Source organism: Bos indicus, chromosome 17 (assembly GCF_029378745.1).
Source record: "Bos indicus isolate NIAB-ARS_2022 breed Sahiwal x Tharparkar chromosome 17, NIAB-ARS_B.indTharparkar_mat_pri_1.0, whole genome shotgun sequence".
Classification (NCBI taxonomy): domain Eukaryota; kingdom Metazoa; phylum Chordata; class Mammalia; order Artiodactyla; family Bovidae; genus Bos; species Bos indicus.
This window is the reverse complement of record NC_091776.1, coordinates 59,886,111-59,900,586: the sequence shown is the minus strand read 5'-3', so window position 1 is coordinate 59,900,586 and position 14,476 is coordinate 59,886,111. Positions and strand designations below refer to the sequence as shown.

The 14,476-nt window shown below is 43.2% G+C and overlaps 1 long non-coding RNA gene across 1 annotated transcript in view; it reads left to right on the top strand.

The window, feature by feature from the left end:
• The first annotated feature begins 2,359 nt into the window (after positions 1–2,359).
• The window catches only part of LOC109571016 (uncharacterized), a 45,446-nt gene continuing 33,329 nt past the window's right edge, over positions 2,360–14,476 (top strand). Inside the window, exon 1 of the long non-coding RNA XR_002182576.2 lies at positions 2,360–2,458. This is a non-coding gene — a long non-coding RNA (uncharacterized lncRNA). The remainder of the gene's footprint in view (positions 2,459–14,476) is intronic.

Here is a 14,476-nt window from a genome sequence, read left to right as displayed (position 1 = left end):
ACATTCAGCATATGTCTTGCAATTCTTCTGATTGATTACTTTGAGCACCTCTATATTGCTTCTGAGTCGGAGTTCATTCTCTTGCCTTTTCTGCAGTTGAAATTTCATTTGTAACCAACCAAATTTTTCATAAGATTTGTGGTAGAACATTGCTTCTCTTTGATGTTTCCCAAAACAGAGAAGAAGGTAGCGTGCTCCAATCTTGAAAGCTCAAACCAGGAATATGTTCTCTGGTCCTTGATTTGGTTCATCCTTTTGGGTACCACTAATATCCCAAAGTCCAGCCCAATATACATCCATTTATTTACACAAGAGTCTGCGGAGCTGTTTTACTTTTTCAAACCAGATGCCAAAGCAACTAGCTGCATTTGGAAAATGAACTTGTGTATAATGAAATCAGAAGGAGACCAATTCAGGTGCGGCCCCACCCCCCAATCCTGGGCCAATGCATTACTGCTGCTGCTGCTGCTGCTGCTGCTAAGTCACTTCAGTCGTGTCTGACTCTGTGCGACCCCAGAGACGGCAGCCCACCAGGCTCCCCCGTCCCTGGGATTCTCCAGGCAAGAACACTGGAGTGGGTTGCCATTTCCTTCTCCAATGCATGAAAGTGAAAAGTGAAAGTGAAGTCGCTCAGTTGTGTCCGACTCTTAGCGACCCCATGGACTGCAGCCTACCAGGCTCCTCCATCCATGGGATTTTCCAGGCTAGAGTACTGGAGTGGGGTGCCATTGCCTTCTCCGAATGCAATACTAGTTTTTTTTTTTTTGCCACATAGCATATGTGATCTTTGTTCCCTGACCAGGGATCAAACCCAGGGCCACTGCATCGGAAGCGCGGTCTCTAACTTAAGTCTTCACTAAAGAAGTCCCACATTGTGAGTTATAGATGAGCAAACTCTGGAGGGCACCAGCAATTGTGTTCTGATAAACAATATTTTATACAGAAAATATAACAGCATTTTGTAATAGGGACTGTCTCTTAGTGCTCTAGCCAATAATTCCTTACATCTGATGTGAGGTCAGATGACTGGGAACTGGGATATTTCCATGGTTGAGGTTGTGAATGCAAAAGTACAAATTACTGAAGGCTGACCAAAACCACATCATGAAACCCCTAATTACCCACGTCCACTGAAAGAGGCATTTTAGCACAGATAATACAAAAATGAGTACCCAAGGTGTCATTTATCTTTGGTTTTGGATTATGTGCAATGACTGCTTCTTTTTGCATCAGATTTTCCATATTCAATATTGTTATCATTATTAATTTTACATAAAATCATAATATTTCAGAATTTGCAGAGCTGGAAAGAATTTGGGGATTTGATAGTTTCAGGATTTTCAGACTGTGTTCAATGAGGGTCCAGAGTTCTGGAGAGGATCCCTGGGAAGTAAGGGGAGGAGAAACTGGATGCAGGTCTCCCATTGTACAGATCACAAAACTGAGTCCCACAGAAAGGGTGAGAACTTTCTAGCTGGTTGGTGCTGGAGTCGCCCAGACCTGTGATCTTCTCTCACTGCAAAGAGAGAAATTCTTTTTTTATTCATCTTTCAGATTTGGCTTATTAAAATAATTTTCATCAAGCAAGTTGTTCTTGTCAGTTAATAAGAATTTGTTTTTCTTTTTACACAAATAGCTCTTTTTAGCATTATTATATTTTACTTAAAAAATTTTTTTGGCCACACCATGCAGCATAGGGGATCTTAGTTCCCTGACCATGTGGGATCTTAGTTCCCTGACCAGGGATCAAACCTGTGCCCCCTGCATTGGCAGCCTGGAGTCTTAACCAGGACCACCGGGAAAGTCCAGGAGAAAGTGGACTTAAGGAAGGAACTGAGGGAAAAAGAAGGAAACGAATACGTATTTTCTTCCTTATATCAGACCCTTTACATAATTTATTTCCTTAAATCTTTGAAACAACCCAGTGATGCTGGGATTATCACCTGCCTGTATGTTACAGACAGGAACAGTGGAACTTTAAGAAATGACAGAGTTTCTTGCCTAATGTAGAGCAATCAGAAAGTGTCAGAGAGTGGATGTCATGCTGCTTGTGCCAACTCAAGAGTTCGATCTTCCCAGGAGGGAACATGAAGAAACAGCCGAGAGAGGTGGCTCAATCCAATCCAGTAAAAACGGTGGCGCATGAAAGTCCAGGATGAATTTGTCAGGTGTGGCTCTGTGAGTGTCTTGGTAAAGAGAATGCACTGGCTGCCCAAAGCGGTTTCCTTTGCTTTCCTTGTCTTTTTTTTCAAGATTTTTTTTTTTTTTTTTGATGTGAACCATTTTAAAAGTCTTTATTGAATTTGTTACAATATTGCTTTTTCTTTCTTTTCTTTCTTTTTAAAATGTTTTGGTTTAGTGGCTGCGAGGCACGTGGAATCTTAGCTCCCAGAACAGGGATTGAAACAGCACCCCCTGCCCTGGGAGGTGAAGCCTTAATCCCTGGACCGCCAGGCAAGTAAGTCCCTTCCTTGTCTTTACAGACCAACAGAGCACCCAGCAGAGATAAAACTCACTATGTACCAACCCTTAATTTACCCAGCTAAGGAGCATCCAAAGACCGGTAAATTTCCTGTCTCCCAATTTGGCTGGGAATGTTTTTCTTGGATAATCACCCCGTTTTTTTTCCACTTCTTTTTCTCTCCTTGTAGCCCTTGGCATACTTCCATGCCACCCAGCGACTACAATAGAAGCGATATAAGATTTTCCCCTGAAGCCAAATTCCTTGGGTGTTAAAGTTGCATTGTTTTAAAAAGGTTGATGATGGCTTAGCCTCAGAAGAATGAACATCACACTATTCTTTGCTCCTTGCTGGGGAGGCGCCTATGGGGTGGTGTCACCTGTCACTGGGAGACAAAGAAAGTCATGTTTGTTACTCTGAATGGCATCTCTGTAAGAGTCACTGACCTTGTTTGTTGAGGTCCTGCCTCTTGTCTAGCAGGTTGCAACCTTTTTTTTTTTTAAGGCTCTGTTCCAGATTTCCTTTGTGAATGCCACCTTCTGAGATTTGGGGATGTAAGAGACCTGTTTCTAGTGGCTTCCATGATTTCATCTTTCTGCCAGTTGCTCCTAAGACAATGAGCTTCACATAGTAAAATGATTTCTGATTCTGCCTAGCTGCTTTCATAGAAATAGGTGGCAGAGTGAATGAGGACACATCTTTTCTCTTTTCACCTGGACCAGAAATCTGGGGCTAAGGAAAGCATGAGCTTTTTTGTTTATCTGCTATCTTCCGTGAACTCACAGTAAATGAGAACTAGCTTTATACAAACCAAGAAAACGATGTTAATTGTGAAGAATCTGATAAAAAAAAATTTTTTTTAAGTACTACTACTCAACGAAAGGCTAGTATTAAAATTGTGGAGGAGAAAATTCTATAATCCTCCTTGGTGATGACCTTCGATTCATGTGTAATCCTCATAGGTATTTGGTCTTGAATATTACAGATATTTATGGATTACCTACTACATGTTAGGGCTTCCCTGGTGGCCCAGACGGTAAAGAAGCTTCCTGCAACTTGGGAGACCCGGGTTTGATCCCTGGGTCATGAAGATCGCCTGGAGAAGGGAATGGCTACCCACTTCAGTATTCTTGCCTGGAAAATTCCATGGACAGGAGCCTGGTGAGGTACATAGGATTGCAAAGAGTCAGACACAATTGAGTGACTAACACACACCCACTACATATTCAATTCAGTTAGTCTCTCAGTTGTGTTTGACTCTTTGCTCCCATGGACTGCAGCACGCCAGGCTTTCCTGTCCATCACAACTCCAGCACCACTCACAACAGCCAAGACATGGAAATAGCCTAAATGTCCATCGTCAGGTGAATGGGTAAAGAAGGCGTGATGCACACATACAATGGAATGCTCAGTTCAGTTCAGTCGTGTCTGACTCTTTGCGACCCCATGGACTGCAGCACACCAGGTTTCCCTGTCCATCACCAACTCCCAGAGCTTGCTCAAACTCATGTCCATCAAGTCGGTGATGCCATCCAATCATCTCATCCTCTGTTGTCCGGTTCTTCTCCTGCCTTCAATCTTTCCCAGCATCAGGGTCTTTTCAAATAAGTAAGTTCTTAGCATCAGGTAGCCAAAGTATTGGAGTTTCAACTTCAACATCAGTCCTTCCAGTGAATATTCAGGACTGATTTCCTTTAAGACTGACTGATTTGATCTTCTTGCAGTCCAAGGGATTTTCAAGAGTCTTCTGCAACACCACAGTTTGAAAGCATCAATTCTTCGGTGCTCAGCTTTCTTGATGGTCCAACTCTCACATCCATACATGACTACTGGAAAAAACATAGCTTTGACTAGAAGGACCTTTTTCAGCAAACTGATGTCTCTGCTTTTTAATATGCTATCTAGATTGGTCATAGCTTTTCTTTCAAGGAGCAAGCATCTTTTAATTTCATGGCTGCAGTCACCATCTGCAGAGATTTTGGAGCCCAGGTAAATAAAGTCTGTACCTGTTTCCATTGTTTCACCATCTATTTGCCATGAAGTGATGGGACCAGATGCCATGATCTTAGGTTTTTTGAATGTTGGGTTTTAAGCCAGCTTTTTCACTCTCCTCTTTCACTTTCATCAATAGGCTCTTTAGTTCCTCTTCGCTTTCTGCCATAAGGGTGGTGTCATCTGCATATCTAAGGTTATTGATATTTCTCCTTGATTTCAGCTTGTGCTTCATCCAGCCTGGCATTTCACATGATGTACCCTGTGTATAAGTTAAATAAGCTGGGTTGCAATATACAGCCTTGACGTACTCCTTTCCCTATTTGGAACCAGCCCCTTGTCCCATATCCTGTTTTACTGTTACTTCTTGACCAGCATACAGATTTCACAACATATTAGGTACTGCAATAGAAGTACAAGAGCAAACCAGACAGATACTGTTTTTTAGGGAATTGGGGAGTTGACAGGTCATCGGGAAGGAGAGACATCAAGAGAGTATTTAATAAATAGAGTCCAGTGAAGAAGGGTGTATCATTGGAAGGGAGCTTGTAAGAGGGAGTCTTAACTTTGGGGATCAGGGAAAATGCCCTGTGTGAAGTGACTCTGAATTCCTCAGCACCATGTCCTATTTCTCCAGTCTGCTAGACCCAAGCTTAAATGGTGTCTTCTGAAAGTTTAATTCTCTAACCTAGAAGATTCCATGACCACTATAAACCCTGTTAGCTCCGGATCATCCATCATATCTTGACACTCAGAGGTGATGTCAAATCTCTGATAACAAATCTTCTTTGAAGTTTGCCTTCCATCCTAACATGATTGTTGAGTCTAGATGTATCCTTCTATTTTTTATGTGAGTATTCGGTGATGGAGGGAGGCATGTGTCCTTTTTTTTTCTCTCTATATCTCAGCTCTTCATTACAAAATGATAGCTGTGATGTAGCCTATTAACTACTCTGTCTCGTAGTAGATCTAGGAGCTATTAGAATCTCTTAACAGTCTTCTCACATTTCTACAGACTTATGAGAAGACAGGGAGAAGGAAATGGCAACCCACTCCAGTATTCTTGCCTAGAAAATTCCGTGGACAGAGGAGCCTGGTGGGCTGTTGTCCATGGGGTCGCACAGAGTCAGACTCGACTGAAGCGACTTGCATGCATGCATTGGAGAAGGAAATGGCAACCTACCCCAGTGTTCTTGCCTGGAGAATCCCATGGACGGAGAAGCCTGGTGGGCTGCGTCTATGGGGTCACACAGAGTTGGACATGACTGAAGTGACTTGGCAGTGGCAGCAACAGCAGCATGAGAAGAAAGGATGGAGACTTTTATCATCACTGTTATCAAAAAGGAAAAACAAAAAGACTTAGCTCCTCATTCTCTAAAACATTTAAGAGTTTGAATAACCATAATTAGGTTTTTTTTAAAACCAAGAATTAGTTGATTATGACCAAGTGTATCCCAAGTACCATATGACAAACATTTGTATCAAACATCCATAGGTTTTTAGGAAAGGTGCCTCTTCATTTTTATACTTTAATTCTTTAATTTGTGAAACCAGAAGGTGAACTAAATAATCTCAAAGTTCATTTCTACTCCTAAAATTTCTAACTGATGTCTTAGACCTTAAAACATCTTATGATATTCAGATTTTATAAGTTCTAGCCCATGGTTGGGGGTTGGGCTTCCCTGGTAGCTCTGGTAATAAAAAATCTGCCTGCAATGCAGGAGATCTTGGTTCCATTCCTGAGTTGGGAAGATACCCTGGAGGAGGGCATAGCAACCCACTCCAGTATTCTTGTCTGGAGAATCCCTGTGGACGGAAGAGCCTGGCAGGCTACAGTCCATGTGGTCACAGAGAGTTGGACACGACTGAGACTAACCACAGCACAGCACAGCCCATAAAGACTTCCAAAATGGTCTTTGCTATCTAACACCAGTTAAAGCAACTGAGTGAACTTTGAAACATGACCCTAAATAGAGCTGCAGAGAAAATCCTTCAGCTCTGAGCTAGGTACCATTTTGTTTTCGAAGACTGGGGTAGTCTCTGATCATCTGGAGTGTGAGAATATTCTGGAAGCCAGTTTGAGAGATTGGAAAGGCAATGTAGAACAAGAGAGATGAAAAAAAAAAAAAAAAAGAACAAGAGAGATGAAAATCTGCCAATGAATGTGCAAATAATGGGCTGATTATATTGATGAGTGGAGGGATGAATGAGAAAGCCTTCATCTCTGACCTGGGGGTGATTCAATCACCCAAGTGGACCTCAGTGAGGAAATCCATCTCTACTAAAATAGACTGAGTGCTGTAAATGGTAGAGGCTCTAGGTTCAAGTCCTGCACCCTCCTGCCATATATACTTACTTGCTACATGGTTTTGATGGGTTTAAATAACCTCTTTGACCTTCAGATTATTCAACTGGTAAATTTATTTGGTGTGAGGATGCAATGAGATCCTACATTTATGAATTATTGGCTTATATGTAAGCGTGCATGCTCCATCTTGTACTACTCTTTACAACATTTTGGACTGCAGCCCGCCAGGCTCCTCTGTCCATGGGATTTTCCAGGCAGGAATACTGGAATGTGTTGCCGTTTCCTCTTCCAGGGGATATTCTTGACCCAGGGATCAAATCCACGTCTCTTACATTGGCAGGCAGATTCTTTACCATTGAGCCAACGGGAAAGCCCTCATAGGACATGCTCAATAGAAGTGATGAATCTGATTAGAGTAATGACTTCTTCACCGAGTTCGCTGAAAAGCAGTTGGTCCATTTGATAGTAAAAGTAACCAAGCAGCTAGCGTTGGCGTTGCAGTCTGTAATTTGGAGAGTTCTTCTCATGTCTCCCAACAGTGTTTTGCTTTTTCATTTCCTCCAATCTCTTCTTCACCTCTCTTTGCTCCTTTCACCCGACATGCTCTTCCCTCAGTTCTTCTACATGGTATACTCCTATTTTTTATTTTATTTTATGGCCACAGCAGGCAGCATTCAGGATCTTAAATCCCTGACCAGGGATGGAACTTGGACTCCCTGCAATGGAAATGTGGAGTCTTAACCACTGGGCCACAGGGGAAGTCCCAGTATACTTCTACTTCTATTTTCAGGGTAAGTAGCTCTCTCTTTCTCCAGGCTTCCTCCCCTGCCCTCCCCCATCGAGCCTGGATTACCACCCTCACTGGTCTCCCACACCCTATACTCACCCGTCCATGCGTGCTCAGTCGCTCAGTAGTGTCCGACTCTTTGTGTGACCCCATGATCTGTAGCCCACCAGGCTCTTCTGTCCTGGATGTTCTCCCAGGCAAGAATACTGGAGTGGGGTGCCATGCCCTCCTCCAGGGGATCATTCCCAACCCAGGAATTGAACCCACGTCTCTTGCATTGGCAGATGGATTCTTTATCGCTGAGCCACCAGGGAAGCCCTCTATACTCACCCACCTCACTTCTCAACTGTCTCACTATTGGATCCTCAGCACCCAGCCCAGCTTGGAAACAGTCCAGACTCTCAACACACATCTGCTGGTTGAGTGAAGAGGGTGCAGATGAACAGGAGCTCTGGGCACCACAGTGAGAGTGTAGGGAAGTGATGACGAAATGGCGGCCACAGATTGGACAGACGGGGAGCTGAGATTGCCTGGCCTGCTGATTTCTGTCATGTCAGCTCTCCAGTGGGCCCTCCATTGCAAATCCTGAGCTGTCTTGCCATTGCCAGTGGAGCAAGTCCCCTGGCCCACCCAGAGGAGGCCAGCTTCCTCCAGCCCTCTTTGTCTGCAGCCTCCCTGCCCCCCACTCTCCATTCTGGGGCTCTGTCTGCTTGTGGAGTCAGGAGGGGACTGTCTGCACCTTCTGCAGAGACAACAAGGGAACATGACGTTTCACTCTGGCCCCAACCCCAAGCGTCATTGGTGTTGGCTGGCGATCAAAGCCGCCGTTCCATTTTTAACCTTCATCAGGCCCCACCTCACCCTGAGCATGTGTTCCCGACATTTCATTGTGTGCCAGGGGGATAAACAAAACCCACCCCCTGAGTCCAGGGGAGGATGCCTTCGGGGGAGCTCTGAACCCGGCTGAGGCAGATAAGTGACTTTTCCACCCGGAGCCCCCCTTGAGTGCTGTGGTTTTTCCTGAGCTTACATGACACCACAGTAAGGGAGATGGATGGCTTTATTTTTGTGCAGAACAAATCTACAGATGGTGACCCCCGACCAAAAAAAAAAAAAAAAAAGCAGAGGCTGGGAGGAGGGTCAGAGAAGTCTATCTTAGACTTTCGTTTTTCTGTCTCCAGTCTCCGAACTCATGTCTCCTAAGTCTCCTATAAATGTCTCTATCGGTGATTATTGGGGGATATTGACAAGAGATAATTTGATTTGATTTTCAAATGAATCCAGATACAAATGAATATATGTTTTTAGAATTTTCAAGCAATTAAGAATAAATAGGAGGAAGAAAGGGGCTTCCTTGGTGGTCAGCAGTAAAGAATCTGCCTGCAAATCAGGAGCCGCAGGAGACATGGATTCAATCCCTGGATTGGAAAGATCCCCTGGAGGAGGACATGGCAACCCACTCCAGGGTTCTTGCCTGGAGAATTGTACAGACAGAGGAGCCTGGCAGGCTACAGTCCACAGGGTCACAAAGAATCAAATATGACTTAGCAGCCAAACAGCAGACAATACTATACGATATAGTACTATGGTATAAAAAACATAGTTCACACTATACATGCAAACAGGATCAGACTCTTCATGGTGTTTCACAAACTGCTTTTTTCCACATCCTAGATGTCTTTCCATGTGTGTGAATTTAGAACAAATTCATTGCATTTCACAGCTGCCAAGTAGCCATTTGTGTAGCTCTGTTATCACTTACTTAACCAGTTCAAGAGAGCTGGTTTGAAATCCCTACCTTAAAGCAAGCTCATACTTTATTTTTATTCTTATGATGCTCCCTCTCTGCTGTCTTGACCCAGCTGAGGTCTTAGTTTTCTGCTTCCTCGATTGCAACCTTGTCAGCACTAAGATGGTGGATGCACACTGGCAGAAATCCATTTGGATTTCTCCGTTACGCTTTAGCGAAAAAGCAGCCCATTTTCCTTGGGCTTCACCCCCCTAACATGTTTCCACATTTGTTTCTTTGTGGTGGCAATTATTACATCAGGCTTTCAAGGGATGGGGCCTGGAGATTTATAGTCTCTTTTATTTTTTAAAGATTTTTTTTGATGTGGACCATTTTCAAATTATTGAATTTTTTACAATATTGCTTCTGTTTTATGTTTTGGTTTTTTGACCGTGAGGCATGTGGGATCGTAGCTCCCTGACCAGGGACAGAACTCCCACCTTTTGCATTGGATGGTGAAGTCCTAACTGCTGGACCACCAGGGAAGTCCCTGTAGTTTCTAAAGAGCTCTTTGTGTGCTCTGATGAACTTCTAGAACCAAGAAACACGAAAAGGCATGGAAAGAAATGACCTCTGTTGTCCAAAAGGACCAAGATCTTATTCTATCTCTGATTTTGGGATAGATAGCGACTTTTCAGTTCAGTTCAGTTCAGTTCAGTTCAGTCACTCAGTCGTATCTGACTCTTTGTGACCCCATGGACTGCAGCACACCAGGCCTCCCTGTCTATCACCAACTCCCAGGGTTTACTCAAACTCACGTCCATTGAGTTGGTGATGCCATCCAACGATCTTATCCTCTGTCATTCCCTTCCCCTCCCACCTTCAATCTTTCCCAGCATCAGGGTCCTTTCAAATGAGTCAGTTCTTCGCATCAGGTGGCCCAAGTATTGGAGTTTCAGCTTTAGCATCAGTCCTTCCAGTGAATATTCAGGACTGATTTCCTTTAGGATTGACTGGTTGGATCTCCTTGCAGTTCAAGGGACTTTCAAGAGTCTTCTCTTTTGAACCACAGTTCAAAAGCATCAATTCTTTGGCTCTCAGCTTTCTTTATGGTCCAACTCTCACATGCATACATGACTACTAGAAAAACCATAGCTTCGACTAGACAGACCTTAATTGGCAGGGTAATGTCTCTGCATTTTACCTTGCAGGAAAACACAGTTTCCTTGTCTGCAAAATTGGGAAAATTATAACCGAAGTGACCTTGCAGGCTTATTCTGAAGATGAAAGTAACTGTGAAGGACACAGCTGTTGCTTAATAATGCCAGCTTTTCTTATTTTCTGAGAAGTGTTAGAAGTAGGAGATGGTCCATTTCTGGGCTTGAATCTAAGCCTCACCTCTTTTCAGATAACTGGATAACTAACTAACCCCTGTGCGTTTCCATTTCCTCATCTGTAAATTGGAGCTGAAATAGTCATCAAAAATTATTGTCAGATATATTGAAGACTTCCCTGACAGTCTGGTGATTAGGACTCCAGGCTTCCAATTTAAGGGACTAGGGTTTGATCCCTGGTTGGGGAGCTAAAATCCCACATACCTTGCAGCACAGCCAAAAAAACCAATTTAGAATAAATTGTATAACACGGGGAATATAGCCAGGATTTGATAAAACTATAAATTGAGCATAACCTTTAATAATTGTGAATCACTATTTTGTACACCTGTAACTGACATATTATACAGCAACTATACTCCAATAAAAAATTTTATCACAAAGCTTACAAGTAATGTATATAAAGGACCTAGTTCAAGCACTCAAATGGTAGCTGTTCTTACAGTTTACTTAATTCTGATTCTTCTATTTTCACTCTAGGCAAGGATTGAATTGTCTACTATTCCCACCCTGTGGCCATGCTTTCAGGGCTTTCTTGCTTGAAGAAGATGCTTATTTATATGTAGAAAGTATGGAGACAAAAGTCAGAAACTGCATTCTAATCCTGCCTTTCCTATTTACTTCTCATATGACCTTGAACAAGGCACTTGGCCTCTTACTTTTGTTATTTCTAAATTGTGCCATTATTTGTAATACAAACAACACCGTGTTTCCTTGATACTTAACAGTTTATGAATCATCTTCATAGTCCTTATTCTAGGCCAACTTCCTGGCTAGCGTGTTGAAGATCATAAATACACATTCAGCACATCAATGTTCTATCAAATTTGGAGCCCCTCTAAAAAATAAAATCTTTTTTTTTTTTTTTTTTAAGAAGCAAGTTTGGGCAGAGGGGTGGGAATGGGTGTTAAGATTTCCTGGGCTACTCAAAGTATTTGCTTCTTCATTCATTCAACAAACACTGTACAATTGCTTATAATGTGCTCATTCCTGTACTATGATCTGAGGATAAAAGAAGACATTATTATCATTACTCTTTGGAGTTTCTTTGTCGAATGGGAAAGATGTACATGGAAACATTTAATATACTGGAGGGGCAGCAGGTAGTCTGATTGAGGCATGTGGGGGGTGGGAAGTGGAGGAGTGAATACTTAATCCTACTTGCAAGGCTGGGAGTTAGGGGTGGTGTTAAGAAGAGGTTTTAAGACAACGATATCCTTGAATTCATCATCAATGATATGAGTTCACTGAATCAAGATGTGGTCAATGGGCATGATGGGGTCATTAAGAGAGTTTAAAGCTTTCCCGGTAGCTCAGATGGTAAAGAATCTGCCTCCAATGCAGGAGACCCAGGTTCGATCCTTGGGTTGGGAAGATCCCCTGGAGGAGGGCATGGCAACCTGCTCCAGTATTCTTGCCTGGAGAATTCCATGGACAGAAGAGCCTTCTGGGCTACAGTCTTTGGGGTCACAAAGACCCGGACACGACTGAGTGACTTCCACTTTCACTTTCATCGACTGTTTAAAGTCTTATAGGCATCTTCAAGATACTCCAAGAAGCCTATGGAACAATATATGAGAATGGGAGATGAAGTCAGAGTAGTCCGTGGGGCAGAGCTTGAGAACCCTGTGCTCCCTAATAAGGGACCTATCTCTTCTGAGGGCAATGATGGGCTTCAGGCGGGCGGGCCACATGGGGGCCCCAGTTGTGTTTCTCAATGATGAGATTTGGTAGCGACCCAGTTTGGGTTCTCCAAAATGCAGAGCCTGAGGCAAGGATTTGGGTGAAAGGGATTTCTTTGTCAACCCAGGAAGCACTGGGAAGGGGTAGTGAAGTGAGTCAGGGTAGGAGAGAAAGCCAAGGAAAGGTGCCCTACAGGGCAAATGAGGTTCCATGCCTCCAAGCCTTTGAGAGACATTGTGGACACCTCAGGCTTTTCCACGGTGGGTGAGGAAGCTGGGTGTTTATCCATCAGCTCCTCCCATCACAGGATGTGGGATGCTCCTGGGACATCCACTCCCTGGCACTTCCTGTATGCCCGTCCTGGCCCGAGCATACTCTAAGTCAGAGAACACTCTTGGACAGAGTGACAGGGCGGTTCAGGCAGGAAGCCAGGTATGAGGACGGTCACTGAAGCTGCAGGTAGTTTCTTCTTCTTCTTTTTTAGAGTAATCAATCAAAGAAGTTTATTTGTTTATTTCTTTATACTTTTTATTGAGCACCATTTTTTAAAAATTGAAGTATAGTTCATTTACAATGTTGTGTTAGCTTCAAGTGTAAAGCAGTGACTCTATCGTAAGTGTGTGTGTGTGTGTATTCTTTTATAGATTCTTTCCCCTTATAGATTATTACAAGATATTGAGTATAGTTCCCTGTGCTACATATAGTAGGTCCTGTTGGTTATCTATTTTATATAGTAGTGTGTATCTGCTAATCCCAAACTCCTAATTTATCCTTTCCCCCTTTCCCCTTTGGTAAGTTTGTTTTCTATGTCTATGAGTATATTTCAGTTTTGTAAATAAGTTCCTTTCTATCATGTTTTTAGACTCCGCGTAGAAGTGATATCACACGATGTGTGTCTTTCTCTCTCTGACTTACCCCACTTAGTACGATGATCTCTCTGTCCATCCATGTTGCTGCAGATGCCAGTATTTCACCCTTTTCCAGGGCTGTGTAGTGTTTCATTGTATATATATGCCAGGTCTTCTTTATCTATTCATCTATTGATGGACCTCAAGGTTCTTGCCACGCCTTGGCTGTTGTAAATAGTGCTGCAATGAACACTGGGGTGCATGTATCTTTTTGAATTATAGTTTTCTCTGGCTGTATACCCAGGAGTGGGATCATTGGATCATATGGTAACTGTACTGTTAGTTTCTAAGGAACCTCCGTACTGTGAAAAGAAACACTAAATCCTGATGGCATCATCTGAGTATCAGAATCCAATCATGCCTAAAGGCAGACAGCTCTGCTCCTAGACTTTATGTAAATCAAGACACTATTTTTATTTCCTTAAATCTATTTGAGTTGGATTTCTCTCCCTCTTTTATGTTAAAAGACCCAGTTAATAATGTCTTTGGGGCATAGCAGGATCTCTTTATCTAAGGGATAGGCATCTAAGATACTAGGATATTGAACCATCCAAATAATAACTAAAACCTCAGCAACAATTATGGGCTTCCCTGGTGGCTCAGAGGTTAAAGTATCTGCCCGCAATGCGGAAGACCCGGGTTCGATCCCTGGGTCAGGAAGATCCCCTGGAGAAGGAAATGGCAACCCACTCCGGTATTCTTGCCTGGAGAATCCCATGGATGGAAGTCCATGGGGTCGCAAAGAGTCAGACACGATTGAGCAACTTCACTCAGCAACAATTTATTGAAGGCTTTCATACAGCACATAACTAACTACATCCAGAGGCACTATTATCAATCCCAGTTTATAGATAGATAAATCAAGGCTCAGAAAGGTTAAGCAACTTGCCCAAAGTCACACAGCTGGTGAGCAACTAGCAACCACACTCCCACTTCTCTGTCTCCTGACTCTGCCTTGTCAACGTCAGCTTCCCACGGTTCCTTCCTAAAGCATTGCAAGTCCCCTACTGAATAGACTGAGATGAGCTGAACTTTGCTAAACACTCACGGAGCATCTGTAGTGTCACTTCATTACCAAGGTGTTAGTGGAGGTCAACAAACAGACAAGAGAAAGGTCGTGCTCTCGCTCAGAGCTTTTAGCTCTTCTTCCCTCCCAGCCAGTCTGCTAGCGTGCCAGCGTGGCTGGGAAAATGGCCTGTCACCAGATACTCTGT